Here is a 6633-nt window from a genome sequence, read left to right on the forward strand (position 1 = left end):
ATCTCTCCAACAGTCCCACATTAAGTGCTGTAGATCCGCCTCTTTCTTATTGCATTTTGGGCAAAGGGCATCTTTTCTTATACCCATTTTCTCAAGGAAAATCAATATCCACTGGTTAATATCCACAGGATGGAGATGTAAGCAGCCGACCCAAGGGCTGTGAGTGACTCCTCGATCCTTGGCAATGGATTAGCGTCCTTATGTGTGACATTGTTCAATTTCCTGTAGTCGACACAGAAGCGGATGGTTCCGTCCTTTTTCTTGACTAGGACAAGTGGTGCCGCCCAGGGGCTCTGACTTTCATGGATTACGTCTGCCTCTTTCATGTCGACCAGCATCTTCTTGACAGTCTGATACATGCAGGGCACGACCGGACGGTGTCTTTCCTTGATTAGTGGGCTATCACCTGTGAGGATTGGGTGCTGAATCATTGAAGTCTGCCCAAAGTCTGTGGGGTGCTTGCTGAAAGCCTCATGGTACCTCTTGGCAACATTGATGATTCCATTGACTTGGTCCCTTGGGGTAGTGTCGTCTCCAAACTGGAGTTGCGTTGTCTCCAAACTGGAGTTGCGCCCACCAGGGCTCTGGAGGGCTCTCACCAGATGATTCGGCCACTTGAGTTGCACACTGTCGGGCCACCAGATGTTCTGTCACAATGTCTTTCAATTCTAGGAGGTACAGCTGGGCTACAGGAGTGTATTTGGGCACTGTCCCGTTGGTGACAGTGACAAGGCTTCTCGCAGCTCGAACAAGAGGATGATCTTCCAATGGCATAGGTTCCAGCAGGCCTTGATAGTCCCTATTCTTGTTTCCGGGACGTACACAACACCAGATGATAGTCTCCGTGTTGGATTGTAAGGTCACCGACCTGATGTCTTGAACTCGTACTCTGCTGATTTCACCTTGCTTGTTGGCAAACTTCTGCTCCACCTGCAGAACTTTCAAGTGGTGCTGCGCAGCCCGCTGGCATGAAGGGGACACATGGGGAAGAGAGGCATGCAAGGCCTCCCCAATATAAACTCAGCAGATCCTATATCTGTCACATAAGTTTCAATCACTCCCTGCCCAGTAAGTTCATGCTTTCCCAACTGTGTAGCTGGCTCCCAGTATCCATGTCTGGGGACTGGTTGCCCATTACCCGCAACTACTCGGAAGTTAACATCATCAGGTTCACACAATAAACTAGCATCCCAATGCTGATAGAAAACACTTTTAGGTATAGTAGACACTTGTGACCTTGTATCTATCAACGCCTTCAACGGTACACCTTCTACAATAACTTTTACATAGGGGCAGGAGGCGACATAAAGTGAGAGTCCTGACTGAGTTCATTCTGGGATTGGACCTGATGACTGTTTTCCTGAGGGCCGGTCCGCGACCTCAGGGGAAATCCGTTTAAATCCCAGCACTGCATTTTTTCAATGTCCTGATTTGTTACAGTAAGTGCAAAAGGGTAATTGAAATTCCGGGGAACAGGGGCTGGGGCAGTTTTTCTTGGCAGGGGTGGTTAACAGGTGGAGCGGCACGGGTGGCAAGTTCCTTCACAGCCTTAGTTGTTCAATGTCCTGCCTAACACTCTGTAAAACAGAGGCTGCAGTCACTGGCAAAGTAGAGGACACTGGGGCGGGGGTAGATGACGGAGGTGGTATAGCTTTGGCTACCGCCCCTAGTGGCTCTGGAACAGGTATAAAGGGTGTACAAACTTCCTCTAACTCAGTCCCGGACTCAATCACTTGGATAGCCAGTCATTTGAAAGCGGGGAAGGACAAGTTGGGGTTTTGGACCGTTTACATTCTCAGCTGGGCTTTGTCCCATTTGTTATGAGCCCCATCAATAAATCTGTCCATTAACACCTTGTTGCCCTGCTCGGGAGTTATACCATCTAGATTTTGGACAGTCTCTAGGGCATTCTGTAGGGCTACGGCATATGCTTTCAAGGTCTCACCTGGCTTTTGTCGCCTTTCATACAACCGGAGACGTACCTCTGATGGAGAATGTGACTCCAATACCTGGTACAGTCCTTCAAAGATCTCCTACAGTCGCTTCTTCTAGCGCTGGTCCCTGGTGTTGCCCTGTGAGCAATTGCACCTGTTGGTTAAGAGGGAAAGAGTAAAAGACAAACAAACTCTGGATCCTCTCTTTGAAATCCCTCAGGGTGAAGGGGTCTCCATTGTAGGTAGGGAGGACAGGGATCCCCATGAATATCGGTGCAGACGCTGGAACACCAGGACTGTTGATGCTGACTGCAGGTAGAGCGGGCAAGGTCCTGGCTGCTGGGGCAGGTGATGACCTCGCTGCTGGAGATGAAGGGGCGCTGTCGCATGGTTGATCTAGAGAGCTGGGTTCTGACATCTTGATGAGTTTTGAGTGAGCTGTTGCTTTAAGAATAATGTGCTTTCCCCTTTAAGATGATTGCTGAAATGCTGCAATGGCTTGGACTTGACTAATGGGGGTACTGCAAAGTATGCTCCTTCTCTATTTTGCAGGTACCCGGTTGTAATATGTCTTGCGACCAAACTTGCAGGTACTAATGAGTTAATGCTAGCAGGTACTCACACCAGAGACTTAATACTGACAATTGTTGGTGTTTGCAGAGTCTGCGCTGCAGCGGGTGCTTGATGGATAGCAGCAGAGCGAGACGCAGCAGCCGGAACCTCCAATATGGCTGCGCCCAGGGAACTTCCCGTTTTGGTCCAGTAGACAAAATCTTCCCCTGTGCAACACAGGGCGGCTCTTTGGTTCCTCCTCGCTTGATTAAAGAGGCATCACTGCTGGGGACTGCCTGGGCGGAGCAGCGACGGCACGTGCGAGAGACACCATGAACAGCCCTCTGTTACCCCCTACGCCCCCTTTCACCTATCTACACTCTTCTACACCCGTCACCAATGTACGCTCCTCTACACCCCCCTGTCACCCATGTACACTCCTCTACACCCCTCTGTTACCCATGTACACTCCTCTATACCCCTCTGCCACCCATGTACACTCTTCCATACCCCTCTGTCACCCATGTACACCCCTCAACACCCATGTAGACTCTCCTACACCCATCTGTACCCATGTACACCCCTCTGTCAACCATTTACACCCCTCTACACTCCTGTCACCCATGTACACTCCTGTCCACCCCCAACACCCCTCTGTCACCAATATACACCCCTCTATCACCCCCTTTGCACCCTGGCACCCATGTACACTCTTCTACACCCCTCTGGCACCTATGTACATTCTACTACACCCCTTTGTCACCCATCTACACCCCTCTATCACCCAAGAAATGTTCACGATGGCCGGGGAGAAGAAAAGGGAACGACGCTGATTAGAGAAGACGTCATTTGTGAGTTGCTGTCTAAAGCAGCACTGTAATCTACATACCCACTGATAAATAGATATAGTGCATTGCGGCGCTTTTCCCTTTTTTTTTAATGCTCATCAACTTCGGTAGGGGTGACCCGCGAAAACATTGCGGTGTGTCAGTGTATATAATGAGTGCACAGTGATGAGTGTGGTGTCAGTGTATATAGTGAGTGCACAGTGATGAGTGTGGTGTCAGTGTATATAGTGAGTGCACAGTGATGAGTGTGGTGTCAGTGTATATAGTGAGTGCACAGTGATGAGTATGGTGTCAGTGTATATAGTGAGTGCACAGTGATGAGTGTGGTGTCAGTGTATATAGTGAGTGCACAGTGATGAGTGTGGTGTCAGTGTATATAGTGAGTGCACAGTGATGAGTGTTGTGTCAGTGTATATAGTGAGTGCACAGTGATGAGTGTGGTGTCAGTGTATATAGTGAGTGCACAGTGATGAGTGTGGTGTCAGTGTATATAGTGAGTGCACAGTGATGAGTGTGGTGTCAGTGTATATAGTGAGTGCACAGTGATGAGTGTGGTGTCAGTGTATATAGTGAGTGCACAGTGATGAGTGTGGTGTCAGTGTATATAGTGAGTGCACAGTGATGAGTATGGTGTCAGTGTATATAGTGAGTGCACAGTGATGAGTGTGGTGTGTCAGTGTATATAGTGAGTGCACAGTGATGAGTGTGGTGTCAGTGTATATAGTGAGTGCACAGTGATGAGTGTGGTGTCAGTGTATATAGTGAGTGCACAGTGATGAGTGTGGTGTCAGTGTATATAATGAGTGCACAGTGATGAGTGTGGTGTCAGTGTATATAGTGAGTGCACAGTGATGAGTGTGGTGTCAGTGTATATAGTGAGTGCACAGTGATGAGTGTGGTGTCAGTGTATATAGTGAGTGCACAGTGATGAGTGTGGTGTCAGTGTATATAGTGAGTGCACAGTGATGAGTGTGGTGTCAGTGTATATAGTGAGTGCACAGTGATGAGTGTGGTGTCAGTGTATATAATGAGTGCACAGTGATGAGTGTTGTGTCAGTGTATATAGTGAGTGCACAGTGATGAGTGTGGTGTCAGTGTATATAGTGAGTGCACAGTGATGAGTGTGGTGTCAGTGTATATAGTGAGTGCACAGTGATGAGTGTGGTGTTAGTGTATATAGTGAGTGCACAGTGATGAGTGTGGTGTCAGTGTATATAGTGAGTGCACAGTGATGAGTGTGGTGTCAGTGTATATAGTGAGTGCACAGTGATGTGTGTGGTGTCAGTGTATATAGTGAGTGCACAGTGATGAGTGTGGTGTCAAGTGTATATAGTGAGTGCACAGTGATGTGTGTGGTGTCAGTGTAATATAGTGAGTGCACAGTGATGAGTGTGGTGTCAGTGTAATATAGTGAGTGCACAGTGATGAGTGTGGTGTCAGTGTATATAGTGAGTGCACATTGAATGAGTGTGGTGTCAGTGTATATAGTGAGTGCACAGTGATGAGTGTGGTGTCAGTGTATATAGTGAGTGCACAGTGTGATGAGTGTGGTGTCAATGTATATAATGAGTGCACAGTAATGAGTGTGGTGTCAGTGGTATATAGTGAGTGCACAGTGATGAGTGTTGGTGTCAGTGTATAGTGAAGTGCACAGTGATGAGTGTGGTGTCAGTGTATATAATGAGTGCACAGTGATGAGTGTGGTGTCAGTGTATATAGTGAGTGCACAGTGATGAGTGTGGTGTCAGTGTATATAGTGAGTGCACAGTGATGTGTGTGGTGTCAGTGTATATAGTGAGTGCACAGTGATGAGTGTGGGTGTCAGTGTATATAGTGAGTGCACAGTGATGAGTGTGGTGTCAGTGTATATAGTGAGTGCACAGTGATGAGTGTGGTGTCAGTGTATATAGTGAGTGCACAGTGATGAGTGTGGTGTGTCAGTGTATATAGTGAGTGCACAGTGAATGAGTGTGGTGTCAGTGTATATAGTGAGTGCACAGTGATGAGTGTGTGTGTCAGTGTATATAGTTGAGTGCACAGTGATGAGTGTGGTGTCAGTGTATATAGTGAGTGCACAGTGATGAGTGTGGTGTCAGTGTATATAGTGAGTGCACAGTGATGAGTGTGGTGTCAGTGTATATAGTGAGTGCACAGTGATGAGTGTGGTGTCAGTGTATATAGTGAGTGCACAGTGATGAGTGTGGTGTCAGTGTATATAGTGAGTGCACAGTGATGAGTGTGGTGTCAGTGTATATAGTGAGTGCACAGTGATGAGTGTGGTGTCAGTGTATATAGTGAGTGCACAGTGATGTGTGTGGTGTCAGTGTATATAGTGAGTGCACAGTGATGAGTGTTGGTGTCAGTGTATATAGTGAGTGCACAGTGATGAGTGTGGTGTCAGTGTATATAGTGAGTGCACAGTGATGAGTGTGGTGTCAGTGTATATAGTGAGTGCAACAGTGATGAGTGTGGTGTCAGTGTATATAGTGAGTGCACAGTGATGTGTGTGGTGTCAGTGTATATAGTGAGTGCACAGTGATGAGTGTGGTGTCAGTGTATAAGTGAGTGCACAGTGATGAGTGTGGTGTCAGTGTATATAGTGAGTGCACAGTGATGAGTGTGGTGTCAGTGTATATAATGAGTGCACAGTGATGAGTGTGGTGTCAGTGTATATAGTGAGTGCACAGTGATGAGTGTGGTGTCAGTGTATATAGTGAGTGCACAGTGATGAGTGTGGTGTCAGTGTATTTAGTGAGTGCACAGTGATGAGTGTGGTGTCAGTGTATATAGTGAGTGCACAGTGATGAGTGTGGTGTCAGTGTATATAGTGAGTGCACAGTGATGAGTGTGGTGTCAGTGTATATAGTGAGTGCACAGTGATGAGTGTGGTGTCAGTGTATATAGTGAGTGCACAGTGATGAGTGTGGTGTCAGTGTATATAGTGAGTGCACAGTGATGAGTGTGGTGTCAGTGTATATAGTGAGTGCACAGTGATGAGTGTGGTGTCAGTGTATATAGTGAGTGCACAGTGATGAGTGTGGTGTCAGTGTATATAGTGAGTGCACAGTGATGAGTGTGGTGTCAGTGTATATAGTGAGTGCACAGTGATGAGTGTGGTGTCAGTGTATATAGTGAGTGCACAGTGATGAGTGTGGTGTCAGTGTATATAGTGAGTGCACAGTGATGAGTGTGGTGTCAGTGTATATAGTGAGTGCACAGTGATGAGTGTGGTGTCAGTGTATATAGTGAGTGCACAGTGATGAGTGTGGTGTCAGTGTATATAGTGAGTGCACAGTGAT

This window comes from Hyla sarda, unplaced genomic scaffold (assembly GCF_029499605.1).
Source record: "Hyla sarda isolate aHylSar1 unplaced genomic scaffold, aHylSar1.hap1 scaffold_59, whole genome shotgun sequence".
NCBI classification, from domain to species: Eukaryota; Metazoa; Chordata; class Amphibia; order Anura; family Hylidae; genus Hyla; species Hyla sarda.